The 18,760-nt window shown below is 44.6% G+C and overlaps 1 protein-coding gene and 1 long non-coding RNA gene across 2 annotated transcripts in view; one reads left to right on the forward strand and one right to left on the reverse strand.

The window, feature by feature from the left end:
- Window positions 1-6,100, reverse strand: part of LOC138521554 (uncharacterized) — a 516,183-nt gene extending 510,083 nt beyond the window's left edge. The window contains exon 1 of the long non-coding RNA XR_011283073.1: window positions 4,853-6,100. This is a non-coding gene — a long non-coding RNA (uncharacterized lncRNA). The remainder of the gene's footprint in view (window positions 1-4,852) is intronic.
- The window catches only part of LOC138521553 (zinc finger protein 385C-like), a 1,557,348-nt gene that overhangs the window by 861,876 nt on the left and 676,712 nt on the right, over window positions 1-18,760 (forward strand). The window lies entirely within an intron of this gene.

The raw sequence follows: 18,760 nt of genomic DNA on the forward strand, positions 1-18,760 counted from the left end.
GTTTAACCTTATCTGGACCATTGGTTGGTAAGGGGGTCGTCGCCGATAATAGCACAAACAAGTCTAAAAGCCACCATGCAACTTCTGCAGCGGTTAGGCTTTGCAATCAACTTCGAAATGTCTTCCTTAACTCTCTCAAAGAACTTGGTGTTTTTGGGTGCAGAGTTCCAGACGCAGTCAGCACTGGTGAAACCGTCCTTGGAGAGAGTTCACAAACTCAGACACAAGGCAAAGGAGTGGAAAACCAACACCAGAGTGTCTGTAAGAAAATACATGTCACTACTGGGGGCCATGGCGTCGTGTATCCCATTAGTAAACAACTGTTGTCTCTTCATGAGACCAATACAGGAATTTCTGGCAGACCGATGGTCCCAAAGTCGGGGATTATGGTCAGACAAATTGACTATCAACAACAAGCTTTTACAAGCGCTTCAGTGGTGGCAACTCTCAGACAATCTAACGAGAGGGATGCCCCTGCAGGAACCGCAGTTTCAGATGACGGTGGTGACGGACGCATCTCTGACAGGATAGGGAGCCCATCTGGAATCCTTACAGGTGCAAGGTCAGTGGTCCCCAGGAGATTCGACCCTTCATATCAATGTGCTAGAGTTGAGGGCGGTACGTTGGGTCCTAAAATCATTTTTACCATGCATAAAGGGATCGGTCGTAAGAATATTGACAGACAATACAACAACAATGTTCTACCTAAGGAAACAAGGAGGTACTCATTCCAGAACTCTCTCGGCCGAAGCTCAAGAAATATGGCATTGGGCTCTCGAACAGAAAATAAGTATATTGGCTTACGACATGCCAGGAGTAAAAAATGTACAGGCGGACAGAGAGATGAATCAACTGCACGAGTGGGAGTTGAACGACCAACAGCTGACGTACATCTTCAGAAATGGGGCCATCCTTCCCTGGACCTCTTTGCAACGAGAGAGAACAAGAAGTGCACACAGTACGCAAGCAGATGGCCACAACCCGACTCGCTGGGGGAAGCATTCTCCTTCCAATGGACGGGCAAGTTCGCGTATGCATTCCCTCCGTTTCCACTCATCCGATGTACTATACAATGGATTCACAAATACCCATGTTGTGTGATCCTAGTGGCCCCTTACTGGGCGAGACAGTCGTGGTTCTCTGACCTACTCCAGCTGTCGAAACCGCAACCAGTGAGGTTCCAGAAGATTCCAAACCTTCTATCTCAGGACAAGGGAGCAGTTTGGAATCACGACCCGGACGGCCTCAGCTTGACAGCCTGGCTCCTGACTTCTCCGAGTTTGGGGCTCTGACCATTTCATTGGAGTGTCGCCGAATTTTACAAGCAGCCCGGGCAGCGTCCACAAATACTCAGTATGCATGTAAGTGGAAGAGATTCTGTATGTGGTGCAAAGATCAACCAGGATTAGAACCCCTGAACATCGCGGCAGAGCAGCTTCTTCCATACTTGCTGCACTTAGCAGAAAGAGGTTTATCTTTCTCTTCAATAAAGGTTCATCTGGCAGCCATTTCGAGATTCACTCGTAAAAGAAATTCAACACCACTGTTTAGCGATCGACTGGTTAAAGATTTCCTGAAAGGATTATTCCAAACTTTTCCTCCAACCAAAACGTTTCCTCCAAACTGGTGTCTCAACCTGGCACTGGCAGGACTAATGAAGGCTCCTTTCGAACCTATGTCGTCGTCATCTTTAAAATTCTTATCATGGAAATTAGCCTTCTTGGTGGCTATTGCTTCAGCAAGACGACTTTCAGAACTACAAGTATTGGTTATTGACCCTCCATACTTGAGGTTTTTCAAAGACAAAGTGATATTGGCAACCAACCCTCATTTCATACCAAAAGTTCCAACTATTTTCCACAAGCATTCTTCAATTGTACTGCTGACATTCTTCGCAACACCCTCATCTTTCGTGGAAAAAGCTCTCCATACTTTGGATGTAAAAAGAGCCCTAAAGTTTTATCTCAATCGTACTCAAGATTTTAGAGGTACAAGACAACTATTTGTGGCTTATGGCCCTTCAGCAAAGGGAAAATCAATCTCAAAGCAAGGACTTGCCCGCTGGGTATCGTCGACGATTGCTTTTTGCCATTTCAAAGCAGGGAAGCCTCTGGAAAAGCGTCCAAAGGCCCATTCAACGAGATCCACCTCGTTATCGGTGGCATTGTGGTCCGGAATCCCGCTGGTGGATATCTGTCAAGCGGCATCCTGGTCGGTGCCACATGCATTCACTCGGCATTATTGCCTCGAGCAGCAACATGCAGAGGATATGCAGGTGGGACGAGCAGTCCTACGACACCTGTTTCAGTAAGGTAAGACCCCACAGATGGGTGTATCCTCTTGTCAATGTATCATAATTGTTTTTTTACTGTTAATGTACCATGATTGAAAGTTTTTACATTGCTAACTGCATGTGTGGCTATGATATTGGTTTGCATTACACACCTCCAGATTAGGAGTACTGCTATACAATCTATTCTAAGCATGTGAATCCATGAAAGATCCAATGCTGGAGAAGGGAGTAGTTGCTTACCTGTATCTCCATTTCTCCAGCATTGGTATCTTTCATGGATTCATATGCGCCCGCCGGCCTCCCCTGCATGCAAACCTTATATACCCCATTCTACTTTGGGGGGTTAAAATCTGAAGGGAGCCGCGGGGGCGGGCTATTTATACCCTACGTCCTATTGGGTCAGGCGTAAGCAGCCCAAAATGACATAGATAGGACACAGAAGTGTCGAAATTTTTCCTATGGAAAACCTCTTTATAAATATACAAGAGTTCCCAGCCTGACGACGGGGAATATTCTAAGCATGTGAATCCATGAAAGATACCAATGCTGGAGAAATGGAGTTACAGGTAAGCACCTACTCCCTTATTACCCAATGATAAAAGGGACTGTCCAGTCACGGTCCTATACAAATATTTACTTTATTATTATTACAACAAGCAGTTCTAGCACACTGGAAAATACAACCCACCCTGTAAAGGAATGCAGAGGACAGTTTCAAAGAAGAAAAAGGGATGCACTCTGGATACTGACAGGAGGGTAGTCGGTATAGTAAATTATTGCAATAGTTCAAGGATTCTTGGTTTCAACACAATGGGAGCAATAAATCGTAAAATGTTACTAGGCACCTATGCAGAAGGATCAGGGGGAACAGAACCAAAATGTACCTTGTGTTAAATGGGTTCTTGGTGCTCGACAAGGTCAAGTCGGTTTCAGGGCATTTTGCAGCTTCTGCAAAAGAGTTCACGAAGGGAGACAGCTGTTGCATCAGGTGGCAGGCAGTTCGGCGAGTGAAGCTGGATGGATGTCTGCAGGCTGGCCTACACAGAGGCTCTGGATCAGAAATCGTCTTAGTGCTGGTCGGTGTTTCTGGAGCACTGGTCGAGGCATCTCGGACGGCTTTAGCGACTGCGGCATAACAACAGTCAGTGGTACAGTCGGTAGCAGCTCGAGGGGCTCAACTGGCCCGAAAATGTCCTTTAAGGCAGACATCGGTTGATGCTTGCCCATGCACTGCTCCTAGCTTCTTCATTGGGCTTGTGTCATCCTTTAAGGCGGATGGCCCAAAGCTGAGGAGAGGGTTGCAGGCAGCTGCTTTGTCTTTGGTTTGGTTCAGAGACACTCTGGCACTTTCCACCTATGAAGCTTGCTGCAGAGCCTAGCAGGGCACGCTATGTGCTGGCTGGGTACCGGTTCTGGAGCCGCTGGATGGTCCTCTGGATTTGGTATCCCCCTCCGTTCCCTGGGAGATGTTTAGGCAAGAGATCTTGCTTCCCTCCTGGAGGTCCTGGACTTCCTTCACTGGCAGAAGATGTAGGGCAGACTGTACCTTCAGTCAGAGTCCAATGCTGAGTGCTTCTTGTTACTCCTAGCAAAGTCTTCAGATGATCTGCCAAAAGAGGGGCTCAGCCCTCTTTTAAAGCCAAATGGACCACAGGGATTGGTATAGGCTGTGCCTACCTTAATGAACGAATCCTGTGCCCCCACCAACAATCTCCTGTATGCGTGAGGTCATAACCAGTGTGCTTTGCAAAAGAAAAGGTAAAGCAGTGAAAACATGTAATAATAAGTCCCAAGCATCTTCCTGTCTGTTGTGGATCAAAGGGTCTCTCTGGTTAATGGAGCTTTCTGTGGTTCCTGATTAAAGTGGCAAGTTTCCGTAGAAGCAGCAGTGAGACCAGACTCTCTGCCCTCCCCAAATGACATTCTCATACCTTCTGAATGGGGTCCCCCTGCGGGGATGACTACTTTAATAGTCATAGTCCCAGACATGACATTTCACTGTCAATCGATACTGAGGGTGGGAGCTGGCTTCAGGTTGACACAGTGCATATGAAAAGGGTATCGTGATTTCCTGTCTCTTTTGTTAGCCATTGCTGCCGGGTCCCATGTGGTCCTATGTGAATTAAACTCTGATTAGTATGTGAATGCCGCCACCAGATACAGGGCTCAACATAAGGACAGGGTGGATCCATGGAGCCTTTGTTAATTAATTAGGCTGAACGATGGCAGGGGGAAGATTGGTCCTCCCCCTTACTGAGATGACATGTGTACTCCTGGCTGTCATATCCCAACTAAATATGACAGGGAGGACTGCGCTGTAGGCTGTGTCCACCCAGACTACACAGGTCTATGCGTATGTTGTGCAGTGAACATAGGAAAATTTGTGCAGATTAGCCCCACACATTTCACGAAGGTTGATCTACCATCTTTCAATTTCATACATTTTTAAAAAAGCCCATGTGAGCACACCCCTACCATGCAGCTGGTCGAATTTCTCACCCATGGGTGTTATGCTGGACACACAATATACAACTTCAATACAAAATAAACAAGGCTTACCAGACTGGCAAACATCCTGGACGAAGTTGCAGTGCCCTGGGTTGATGACCACCTTTGATGTAGTAGAGACCTTCGTAATGATCAACCCCAATATCTGAGGGAACCTAAAGCTAGTGCAGTGAATCGCCAAAAAGGGTGTGGTTTTCCCTAGTACGGGAAAAAACAGTGTTGTAGTGCTGCTGGTTCTACAGATGGTTTGTTCTGCTGGATGGATTCTTCTCCCTTAAAAGAAGATGGCTGAATTGAGTGTTAACCAACCGGGTATTGGACTCTAAACAAGAACAACCCCAACCCTCTGTAAGAAACTAATCTTGGGTTCCCCTACCGTAGGATGGAAGATCTGGCTCTTGAAGGACGGAATCCCAAAGAACAGATGACTCCAAAACAAATGAGGAGGGAGGGAAGGAAGGTTAGTTAGGGACTAAAACCCAGACGGCACAAGGGACGCACTTGTGTCTGGCTAGTGCACTTAAAGACAGCAAATTGTCCATGAGCCCAGTGCACGGTAGCAATTAGGAAGCAAAACAGATTTCAGGTGTCCCAAATCTCCCAAGCGTTCTAATGGAGGAAGTGGAGGAAGTATCCAATAAGCAGAGAAAGCAGCAAGATGGAGTAATGGTAAGTAACGGCAGATGAAGTTCCCAGCACTTAATTCCGTACTATGAATGTTCACTAAATAGCAGCAGGTGCTATTTATGTATTGTACACTGTAGCTGACGTTGAAACAATTGTTGAAATGAAATGGAGGAACTTGCCCTCAATGGTCGTGCGGCTGTGGAGGAGTCCAGATAGCCGCCGTTACCCCAGTGAGAATGTTGAAAGGGGCCGCGTACTCCGTGCAGCGTTAGGCAACAGCTGCTGCGGTGATCACAGGCGCGAAAAAGGAGGACCGCCGCGGGCAGTAGACGGCTGTTCGCAGAATGTTGAAAAGGAGCCACGTGCTCCGTGCTGCGATTATAAAGGTAGTTGCGGCTGGAATCGCAGACACGGGATGGGTCAGCAGACGGCAAGTGGCCATCAACGAGATGCTGAAAACCGCGTGCTCCGTGCGGCGGTCGTGATACTGGAGACCGTAGGCACGGAAATGCTGGGTAATGGAATGTTAAAGATGCCGGATGGTAAGGCTGCAGCAACAGGGGAACTGTTGCTAACTGGAACAAAATAGTAGGAGCTTCACAATGGCGAAACTCAAAAAGCTAATCAGAAGCACTGAGCGAGTTCTCCACCATGCTTAAGTGGAGACAGCCACGCCCCCCCAAATCATGTGGCAACAATTTCCTGTCACGTGCAAGTTCTGCGATAGCTAACGCCTGTCCATGGGAATCTCCCAGAGATTCTCTAATGAGAATAAAAGGGTCTACCAGCCGTTTTAGTAGCAAAGTGCTGTTTGAAACATAATGCTTGCCTCCTCTTGGCAAGAGAATGCACGGAAGGAAATGGAGCCAGTCTGGACCGTCTGGCAGGCAAGATAATGGGCAACATTCTGGTCCTTTTTCACCACTCTTTTTCTTTTCCACTTTTTCTCTCCCCCAGTTCTGGGTTCTGCATAATTCTTTCTACCAGCCTATGCCAGGTCAAAAGGGTTCTATCCTTTTTCCTCCTGCGGTCACCACCACACAGCGACCACCTGCGCCCAGACAACCACTGAAAAAGAGCTGAACACAATTCCGTGGCAAAAACCAATACTGGGACTCAAAAACCATTGGTCAAAAACAGGACTAAATCAACCAGGAAAACTCCCAAGAATCCCTCCAGTCAGAAGGCTAAAGTTGAGCAGAAGAGCCAGCCTTTAAACCAGCTGTGATAGAGTTTTATTTTTTGTAGTACAAAATGGAGGGATCAAATGATGTCACTGAGGTGACGTTTTTGAAAACAATGAAAACAATGTATTGTCCTTTCTGAATGCAGCTGGGGTCCCTATCAATTCCGAGTGCACCTCCTACTTTGTCTCCTACCTCGTCACCTTTTTACCATGTGGACCTCTGGCTAGTGAGACTATTATGAATAAGTTGACAAAGAAGTTAAGGTCTAATTTGTGCTAAATTTACCAAACCAATGTATGTTCTGCTCCTAAAGAGTCAGAAAAATAGGAAAGTACCAAGAAGAACAACTGGAGCAAAACTGACCATAGATTTTAATGAAACGAGAAGGAAATTGGTTAAAATGTCCAATGTACAACAAACATGAAAGAAAATAATTCTAAACAATACAATAAGGATTGTTTTGTACATAGATTGTTCAGATACATAAACAGTGATTTAAACATAATTGTCAAAGTAGATGGTTAAAACATATTAAGAGAGATTTGTTCAAAGCATGGACAAAAATCACATTTAGCATACAAATTGCAAAATTAGACTTAGTATTTTGTATTTGCACAGTGTTATTCAGACTGTCTTTTATCAAAGGTTCCTATCATTTGTGTGTATTCATGATCAAGGTATGATCATGTTTTGTGGAGCTGGACAATTCTGTTTAATTCACTGTTTATGTATCTGAACAATCATGGGAAGAGACGAAATACCACAAGTTAAATGTAAAGAAGAGCCTATGAGATACAAGGTACACAGGAGATACCACTGCTGAGAAAGGGGAACATTAATTATCCCCAAAAGATACCCCATCCAAGACAGTATAACTTTCAAGAATAACCAGACACAATAGCCTGGATCAGAGGACCAAACAAAGTTCAAGAAAGGACTTGTGGAAGACAGTCCACAAAGATAAGGAGCAAACCAAAACCCTTGTGAGAGAGCTAAAAGAGTTGGTACAGAAGGTGACCAGAGACTATCTGAAAATTGGATATTAAGAGGAACTCTACAAAGTGGGCAAGCAGACCATGAGGAGAAGGGAGTCATTCTATTGAGCTTGCTTTGCTAGATTAGTGGTAGGGTCAGTTAGAGTTAGAGTTTTGGACAGCAGACTTTTTCATTTGGACATTTCCTCACTAGTGACAAGCACCTTAGTTATTCATATAGGTATGAAACCCATAGTGTTAGGGAAAGATGGGTCTTATTCCTATTAGTTAATAAACACATATTGGAAATGTCATCACAGTGTCTGCATACTTCTCCTGACCCGCCACATTACCCATACCTATCTGGCCCATCCACGGAAGATTTCTATGCTTCCCTGTGGTAGACACTCATTTACCTTTGATCTGAACTCACAAAATTGCTGCCAGCAGTTACAGGATTTCTCTTCCTTCAGGGCATCACTTATATCCGTACCAGGACACCTGGCTAGTGAGGGCACAGTCCCAACAAGTGGCAGAGGTGCACCTTCAGATCATGCTGGAACTCCTTTCCGACCTGCGCCTTTCCGTGAACCCGGGGAAGTCTTCCTTCATGGTCACTCTTATAGGCTTCCACTGGAATATGGTTTGCTCCACAGTTTTTCCAACAGAGCGTGACAGGCAAACAGAACACATGTTCCATCTTCCTTGTGGCCCCATAAATGAGCACCTGGTGGTTCCAGATATTGTTGGGTATCATCAGGGCCGGATTGGCCACTCTGCCTCTCGGCCCGTGGCTGGGCCGAAATCGTCCCTGGGGTGTGGGGGCCAATTTCTGCCCACATCTGGGCCGGTTTGAAAAAAAAAAGAATTGGAAAAAAAATGTCTTTTTTTAAAAGAAAAACAATCTGCAATGGCATAATTCATCAAAGCAAGGTAACACGTGTTACCTTGCTTTGATGATTGATTTGCATGCATAATGTGTGCATCATAAATTATGATGCATGCATCATTCACATGCTGCTGCAGCATGCAAAGTTGAGGGACCAGGGCCATCGCCGGGCCGGCGGCTGTCATTGTGCCGCCACTCCGGGGGGCACGGTGCCCCCTCGAGTGTCTGTGCTGTTGTATTAGTGATAAATATGTATTAGTGATATTATTGATAAACGACCAATTTTAGAGTAGAATAAGCATCAATTTCAGACTATGTATTTTGCCACTCGCAAGTTGCTGTAATAGCATCTTTTTTTTTTCCTGCCGTTGTCTCTGTTAGGATCATCACAAGACATTCCATCTCGGTGTCCTCGATCACTTGACAAAATCCTTGTGCCTAAAAGTTTCTGTACAGTGTAGAAATATTTGACCATAGCACATCAAGTGGCCATTGACTTCATTGTGGCAGAATTAATGCTTTGTTGTAATGTGTTTATCTTTCCCATCTCCCTGGCATGCTGTTCAGGATGTTTGTTTGCATGTATGAGGTAACGAGTGCTCAGAGTATGGGATGTCCCGTGAGTGTGCTGCTTTCCCTATTTTGCCAATCTCTGAAGCCTGAAAGTAGATGCATGCAGGCTTGACATGAGTCCAACTTTGCACCAGACCTGCAGATGCACTTAACTGGTCTGCTGTTAAATCTCAGTAACCAGTTTAATGGTATCCACTACAGAATAATTGCTCATTTTACTATAGCTGATATGATAGCTCAGTGGATTGAGCGCTCGCTGCTGCGATGTGTGTGTTATCTGCAGGTTCAAATCCCAGCAAGGCCATCTCAGCCTTCTTAGGTCGATAAATGAGTACCAACACAGGTTGGGTGATATTGTATGCATATTTGTTCTACAAAAAAGAGCTTAAGCGTAAGTGCTATACAATGACATATCATTTGGCCTTGGATGTCTGCTTGCATTCACAGTAATTTGACAATATGGATCTATATACATAGATATTAATGATACATATGGTGATCCATTCTTGTATGAATTGTATATCACATTAGTGAAATCATAACAATATTTTTTGTAGTGTACTTAGGACCAATGCTATTTGATGCCACTTCCTGTTTTGGGGTGAAAGGTCGTGTTTCATCGCTTCCTGGGATGTCACTTTGGGGTGGGGTCAAATGACATAAATTCCGGTGATGTCATCAGAGGTCAAGGGTCGTGAGGCGAGAGGTGGGCCACTTTTTTGAGGCATGGGGTGGGCCACTTTTTTTTGGGTGTCCAGCCCATTTCTTGTCCCAGTCCGACCCTGTGTCTCATCCCCTCATATGTCCCGGTGGCCCCTCTTGTTCTTTTAAAAATGGAAAGAACAAAACTGCTTTTGATGGCATCATGGTCCTATACTACAAATCCATCACAGATCATTGCAGTTTCGGCGGAAAAGCACCAGGACTTGATCTGGTGGTCTTAACTCGACCACCCTAACAGTTTGGATGCATTTTGTGGAGCTTATGCTCTGGTTACAATTAGAACAGTCTCCTCACTGCTAATATGAGGACGTACTCTGAGACATATCTCCTGGTCTTCAATTTCTGGTCCAATAAAGATTGTAACAATCATATCAATGTCCTGGCGTTGAGAAAAAATGTTCCTACCATAAAAGAATGTATGCCCAACTTTCAGAACAAATCAGCTTATATTCAAAGAAACAATTCTACATCAATGTTTTATTTAAACGAGCATGGGGGCAAGCTTCTTTCCCTTGAGGCTGGAGAGATATGGGAATAGGTAGTCTGCCATGATACAAGGATATGGGATGATAACTCAGGGGCAACACATTTGTCTTGGATGCATGACAACGCGTAGCAACACAGGTTTCGAATCCCGGTCTCACGCTTAGAAACTGGGCTCTGGTATTATGCGCATTATAAAAGAACAATTATAAATGATTATTATGTTTCTTCAGGTGGTACATCTACGATGGGAGGAGAGCAACAAAGCAAGACTGGCTGCAGCCAATCGTAAGTGATACCTGAATCAGGAAGTCACTCATGTTTGGTTTCCCTCTTGAGGAATCCCACAGTTGGACTTATTCACCACTTTCCAGAACAAGAAATGTTCTCTATATGAATTGAGGGAGGGCCAAGCAAAACCAAAGAGGTGATGGCTGGAGGATAAGATTGATTCTTAACCTTCCAGCCATCACCTCTTTTGTTTTAGTTAGTCACCCTGTGTGGGACAGGTATGCCCAGACGTGGGTCCCGTGCCTGCTGGGCCTAGAGACCCAAGCTTCTCCTCACTGACTGCACCTAGAGACCCAAGCTACTCCTCACTGATGAGACCCAACAAGGCTGAAACATGTCTAGGGATGCTTGTGGTCTCGTGCAGAAGGGATGTGACCAACAGTTCGGGTTGGACTACCCCTTTTGAGATGGGACCAAGCCTGATTTGCACATGGTCTTTTTCTCTTTTGTAATGGCTTGGCAGGCGAAGAGCGATGGTCTAGAGGGTTGCCCAGAGCAATGCCAGAGGTTAGGATTCATTCTAAACCTTCCAACAACATCTCTTTTGGTTTGCTTCGAGGGGGGCCAGGGCCTGCAAACCTTAAGGGGTCCTCTGGAAAATCCATTGGACAGGATGCATGCATTCACCTTTCCCCTTCGCTCTAATTCATAAAGCACTCCTGAAATTCCAGAAATCCAACAATTGCCCCTTTATATATAGCCCTATGGTGGCCAGTGTAATTCTGGCTTTCTGATCTCATGAGTCTATCTGCTCTGACACCGATTAACCTCCCTCATCAACCAGATCTACTGACTCAAATGATGAGTCCGGTTCTAAACCCATCGCCAAAATCAATGAACTAAGTGAAATGCTGATGCCCTTAAGTCATCTGGGCCTTTAGCAGACAATGGGCCTCATCACGAGGTTAGCGATATCGTGGCAGTATCCTAGCGGTAACTGCGCCGGGATACCGGCAACTCAAATAGCGTTACCACTACTCGGTCCAGCTCTATTAGCGTCGGATCACAAGTAGCGATAACGCTGTAAATCCCCATTCCCCAAAAATGCCCACTAGCTAGAGGTTAATGTGGCCATACTCGTGATTGGGCCAACCTTTAAATGCGGCGGTAATAGCTATGGTCACCTGAAAAGGTAAACTATTCCCTTTCTCATGGGAGCACGAGAGACAAAACGTTCTCTTGGATCTTGCAACATTATCAGGCGCTTGCTGACACCTGTGTTCAAAACAGTCCTTGAAGCAATGCAGACTAGCACAGGTGAACAAAACATGTTTTTCTAGTGATTCAAGAAATGCAAACAGTATTCAGAGCTTGCATAAAAATGCAGCTTTCACTGAGGCTTGAGGAAAATGTCCATTGCTGCTCTGGGCTCATCCAGAATGCATTTCATACAGACCCCATGTGTGTAGTCAAAATAACATTACATTTCAAAAAGCATTACACCAACTCACACTTAGTTTCAATGTCTTGGTATTCAAAGCCATTTCTAGGTCAACTTTACACTCCTTCTGTTTCCTTGACAGTTTATACAGATTGCTTTCTTCTGCTCCTCTTAAGCAGTCTCTTTCAGACATGTAGCTTTGTTATCTGTATTTTCTTTAACTTTCACAAATAGGGTATCCCTGGGCTAGGCGCAGTTGTTGGACCACACAGTCCACCCATTACAGGTCATTGTATTTCATGAGATTTGTTATTTGCCTTTCAATATATGTCACAAGTGCTTCACACCAACTTGCATTCCATTCATAGGTTTGTCAAAACTTTCATTAGGTTCAGTATTCAATAGTTCTTAATTCATATTCTTTCACTTGCAGTTCAACTTGTTTGTATAGTTCACTACAACCCTTCAATTTGGGTTCACTTTCGCTTGCACATCTCATTACGTTCATTCAGCAACTACTTTTGCCATGTGTAGCCCTCCAGAGCACCCCGGGACGTGTGTTCACTTTTGTCCGCTCACCGGTCCCTGTCGGCTACTCTGGGTGGCTTCTTTCCTGTTCTTTTACACATGTCTCCATAGTATTGCGAGCCTGGCTCGCACTCTGCTATTCCTACTGTGTGTTGCCAGCAGTTCCGCTCACCTCTCGCAGACGCTGCTGGTATCTTGCAGCAATAGGTTCTCTTCCGTGCCCCACAGCTCCTGCTGTGGGCCCCCGACCAGGGAGGCTGCAACCACTGCGACACTCTCACGGCCCAATCCAGCCTCGACGTCAGTCTCTCCTGGGTATATGCCAGCATCCTGGCCTCCAGGCAGGATCCTCCTCGGCAGCCTCCTTCTCAACAGGATTTCTTCCCTCACAGGCCCGAAACGCTTGGCCTGGCTTCTCTCCTGCTGGTCTCTTCCTCCTGATTGTTGGCCCCACCTTGTATGCACCTGCAACCATTTAACAGATTGCAGGTGTGAGTCCTCAAGTCCGGTTGCCTGACCACAATTATTGGTGTTCTCTGGACATGCCTGACCCTCACAACAGTCTTAAGACCTCTTCCTTGTCTCAGTACCAGAGTGTCGAAATGATATGTTAGTGTGTTCCACTCTTATTGGCCTATTCCTAGTCCCAGTACTATAGTGGTATTAATGAGAGGAAATTAAAGGAAGTGATTTGCAGCAGCCTATAATGGCGGAGAGGGGTGGGGGGGCTCAAGGTTGGTTATCACAAGGAAAAGGGTGATACCATGTCTCGCATGCGGGCATCCTCTTCCCCAATCCCCAAGTAACCTCTACCCAGGTGATCCTCCCTCTCATCTCCACCCCAGGGTCAGTATCCAAAAGTGATGGCCTTAGCTGGACACCGGAGAAGAGGATCCAAGGGGAGTAGGTGTGAGGATACCCTCGGTTTTCTCACACTTGGTGGATGGCAAAGGACTGAGGGCTAAATCCTTGGACAGGGTATAGGGAGGAGGGGCCTTGGATGCACATTCATCCAGCTTCCTGTAAAAACATAAAATGGACAGAAATCTTTTGGTGTTACAAAAAACGCTCCAGTCCTGTGCTATAGGACCTAACATTCCAAAAGCATGGAGGAAAGGGGACTATGGACTAAGAGTATAGTAGTCACTACTTTGAGTAACTCTAACAAGAAACAGGAAACAAATACAATCGCATCACTGGGAACACCAGAATGTGGTGTTTTGGAATGGGAAGGCCACGAGAGGACTAAGGTACAATAATACACTACAGTTCATGTACACATATGCAACACCTTTCTCCATCGCATTACCATTTTGCAGGCATCCCCTAAAACACAAAGCAACCTCTTCCATGAGGAGAGAAGCAAACAACAATGTTACTGGTATTGGCTGGCCCTCAGTGTCACATATAACACGAATCATATATGCTGCATTAATTCTAAAGAAATTAAAAACTTGAAAGGTGGGTGTAGAAGAGGCTGTAGAATGGTCAATAATTGCATCGCTTTTAAAAAATGTTTTATTTAATTGTGCTATGGTTTCCAAATCAAACCTTTCACAATAAAAGCACGCAATTATACAGCAATACAAGAAACAAAGCTTATAAAAATGAAACGGAACGATTATAAAGTACATAATAGAAAAACACATTCCATCAATTACCCAACAATAGTAGCCTATAAAGTGAGACGTGTCCCAACAAACCTCTTGTTCATTTAGAAGACGGAGCTAGATTTTATAAGGAAAACACATTTAAAAAATCTGACTTATGCAAGTTTGAAGGAAATATGTGTCCCCACCAATATCTTATGCCACAATTCTTCAGCAATCAGATATCTAAAATCATTCAGTAGTCGACCAAACTACAGTTGCCTAGCATTACTCAAATCACTACATTGCACCACTAGGTGTTCCAGTGTTTCGGCGATGTTGGTAGCTTTACAGAACCTACATGTCCTAAAACGCCTCTCGAGTTTAGATCATGCCCCCATTACTTCGTTCGTAGAAAATAAGTTGAAACGGGCTCTGAGGAATTATTCTCTCCAGTGCGCATTGGGGAATCCTTTTAAATAGTTCGGCACAGAGTTGAAGGATTTCTCTTCAAGAGTAATACATGTAACCATGCTGAACTTTTTACATTCCTTGATTGTTTTCATCAAAGTATCCATAAAATTGCATAATATGTTTAAAGTTCCAGTCTGAAAGATGGATTCGCTCATCACAGGCTACTGTAGGATAACGCACAACTGTCCTTCACCCTTGATGCCTGGTGAAATTATTTATTTGGGTTTTGTAATGTGCTACATTGCAATTAAAATGTTGCTTAGAATCACGGAGACAGGGTAGGTCAAGGGACATCCATGATCTAACTGCAAGGCTGAGAGAATGGAGGAGCATAGTGTAGAAAGAAGGGGAGTAGAGAGTCGTGGGAATTTGTATACATAATAAGTCTTAGCCTAAGAGTGTACATCACAGTTTGTCAGAGACTTCTAATGGGCTGGTGTTGGCTATCTTATATGGTATTTATGATTTTTTATAATGGTCAGGTGACCTCAATCTTCCGCAGTGGCCCTATTTACAGAGTCTCATGGGAAAATGGTTGGAACTTGCATATTTAATGTGCAAGCACAGGGCGGGTGCCTGTGGACAATTAATAATTGGAATGCAATGCATGAATGGTACATCTCAATGCACAACCCAAAATTAACCAAGTGATACAAAGTCACTGTGGTGGCCACTGTTAAAAGAAACTCCCTGGCTACAGCTGAGGCGGATTTCACACCTAATGAAGAGGCCATTTTGTTCTGATGATTAGTGTCTACAGAGGTTTGGTTGATACCCTTCAATGGGAATGTTTAGTGGAAATCCCCTACACATACCCTGGAAACTCCGGGGAAGCCTGCATTAGGATGGGAGGGTTGGTTTTTAGTCAAGTGTTGGTTTGCCACCTTTCTAATGCTTCAAATAAAAATATGATGCTCAGTTCCGGAGGAGACACCTCTGCCTCAGTACTCACCAAATTCCTGATCCAACCCTTCAAACAAGGATCCTTGGGAAGCCTTCTTCCCCTGAAACATCTTTATGCGCTGCCTTGCCAAGAATGATTGTCTCGGAGCCGCCATGTGGAAGCTCCTTTTAGAGTGGGCACCGTTGGAAACTCCTCTTTATGAAAGGTGCGCTCTGTGGCGTGCAGCCCTGTTACACTGTCCCTTTGTAGCGCCTTGTGAAGAGAGCCTCAGATCCGGGCTGTTGCTGAATACATGGACTTGGGAGGCCCAGCTACTTCTGGATGCCATGTTATCTGTACACTGTTGGGTGAAACCATCTGACACTACATATTACCGGATGCCATCTCAGTACCCATAGTAAACCCTCATATGCATGACAGGCTCTGCGTGGCTGAAAAGGTCCAACACAACCAAGTGACCTCAAAGCATTTGGCCCTGCAGCTTTGAGAATTGTGTGCGTCCTGAGGAAATGCTAAAAGCATTATGGACACGCTGTCTGCTGGATCTCTGTTCTGCACATCGTTTTGGACCTAATTACTAAATTGTTGCAGTGCCACGGCAAAGGCCCAATACAGCATTAGTGAGCGCCTGACATTGTCTCTCACTAAATAAACTGTCTTCAGCCTCTGGAATGCTGGCTGACTTATATTGGTACAATTCCAAATTGGCTGCTGTGGCAGTATCCAATACTGAGCGTAGATTCTTCATCTTGGCACAGGCTAGTCAGAAACCATTTCACGGGGTTCATGAGAAGACATTCTCACCCATTGATGCCTGATCTGACTGCAGAGGAAAATGCACCTTTCTTTATATTTTTACCACCTCTGTTAGTCATTGTTTTTTAAATGGCTAGAACCATTTGCAGCTTTTCTATTGGGAGGTCTTTTATCATCCAGAGGTGCTCAAATATAATCGTTGGGTTTGAAATAGCCAGCATCCAAGAGCTATGCAGCTCCTGCTTGTAGCCTAGACAAAGTGCTTCCAAAAACACTGGTGAAAGGCTGTATTTGCAAATGAACCTGCTAAAACCGATGATATGTATTGACATTGGATGTGTGTGCTATGCTGTAATCTGAGTTCGTCTATCTACCTCGCAGAGATTCTTACCTAAGCATTCAGTCGTGCTACCAAATGGTGAACCAGGCGTTCTTGTAAGCCCTTCCTTTGAGTTTAGATTAAGAGTTGTGTATGTTGGTCCATTGGAGAGTTTAAGGCAGACCATCTTTTGACCTCCATAAATCCCCCACCACTCTTGTAGACACCTCCCGAGCTCACAGAGTACCACCGAGGTAATGCGGGTTTTCTCCTTCTCGGTTGCCTTTGTGTAGCCCTCCTCTTTGCAGCTCTGTTTAAACTTGCCTTCTGTGTGGATGCAGCATTGTAGGTACTCGGTACACATTCACCCTGGCTGTTCATGGAATCACACACTTGGGTTCTATGTTGTGCAGTAGCAGCTGGTGCATTCCAAGTGCCAGGTGGAATTACCGATAAGTGATCTCAGACAAAAATAACGGACAGACACAAAGAATATGGCAAAATACTACTTTATTACCAGTTGAAATAAAGAAGGGAAACCTGGTAAACAAACAGATTGCAGCTTACTCACTCTCATCTACATTCCAGCTATGCAAAGGCTTTATACCTCGATGTACGTCAGCTATGATGTCACCCTACGCGGCAAACAGTAAAAACCTATGGCAGGGAGGGATTGCTTAAGGGAACATATATACCTATACTTCGTTTAGGTGTTAGTAACATAATTGGCCGCCATCTATCTAGTAGGCACATCTTGAACTACCTCTAACTACATATAATACAGATTAATAGCAGAATAACAGCAGCGGATTGGCCCCTGCAACAATGTATGATTCATCGCTACACAGGCTCTCATGATTGCTTGGCATTTTCTCCCAACTGGTCTCTTCCTTCAGACTTTTAAGGGAGTGTAGTTATATTGCTATCTTCAGTTGGAGTTTAATGAATTGGCCTTGTTTTCCAATCTTGCATCAATTTTGAGGAGACCACGATTTTGTCTGTTTTGACCATTTATTTAATGCTATTTGATTTAATTATGGTGGGTACTATTATTCCTCTTGGCCTATGGAGAGTTGGTTGCTCCGTCTGGCCTATGCTTTCTGCATTTTTGATTGTTCAATACTTGGCACTTGCAAATGTTCTCTCGTTCACTTTATCTAAGAGAAATATGTTGTGCGTGTGTAGCTTATCCTCTTTGAATCCCCTTCTGCCTTGAAGTTACCTCTTGATGTGGCATCCTTGATCCCAAGCCAAACAGATATTCTTTGTTCTTCGCACAAAGCTGTTTTCCAGCACCTGTCAGCTCCTACAGTCTTGATCTCTCCCCTTCAAGCTTCTTAGCTTACTATTATTCGAAACCCACGTCCATCTTTTCATCATGGTCACTTTACCTCTCTTATATTGTCTACTGCATCAAGCTTCTATATTTCACATCTACCTTGCGTTTTCTGCGTATGTACATCTACTGCATCTCTTCTCACTTATTTTCTTATTATACATGATTTTCTTCGTATTCGCATAAACGTTTACTTTCTTACTTCAATTACATTTTCATTCTTTAAGTATTCACATATCGTTTCAGTGCGTCCTCGTGTCTTCTCTTTATGACACCACTTTACCCTGGTCTGATTTCACTTACAGCTCTTCTATGTCCAATGGTGTATGCAGGCATCCTTCCACCACATCAGTGTGAGGGTACATTTGATATGGCTGCCTGAGTGCATAATGTCTCTCATATCTTCGATGCAGTATTAGTATAATACCTGGTGTCATGCACAGTGCTTCTCGCTGTTCTTCCAATATGATGGAGGTGAGGTGTCGGGCACTAGAGATGAGGTGTCCATCTGCCTATCTACAATGTTCTTAGAATGGCAGGATTTTTTACATAGTTTTTGCAGGATATTTTTGGCCAAAAAAACTCATCCATTATTTCCCCCCAAGCCCTCCCTTCCCTATTCTATAGTCCTTATTCACCACATCCCCTACCCCTTATGGGTCCCCTTATATCCCCTTATCCACACACCTATTTTTGAAGGAGGTTTTTCAGCCAAATATCTTCGGCAAAGGACTCAGTGAAAAAAGCCTAGCGATGTAACAACGTAACAATATAACAACGTCGTACACACACACTGGGTGCCCTCGTGTATTGTGCCCAAAGGAAAGCCTCCTGAATGGATTGACAAAGGATGCCTAGAACTGATCATCCATCCAGTGCGAATTATATATTTCTTCAGACTGACTGTCTGCATGCATAGATCAGC

The sequence above is a fragment of the Ambystoma mexicanum genome, chromosome 13 (genome assembly GCF_040938575.1).
Source record: "Ambystoma mexicanum isolate Mex_15411 chromosome 13, UKY_AmexF1_1, whole genome shotgun sequence".
Lineage (NCBI taxonomy): Eukaryota > Metazoa > Chordata > Amphibia > Caudata > Ambystomatidae > Ambystoma > Ambystoma mexicanum.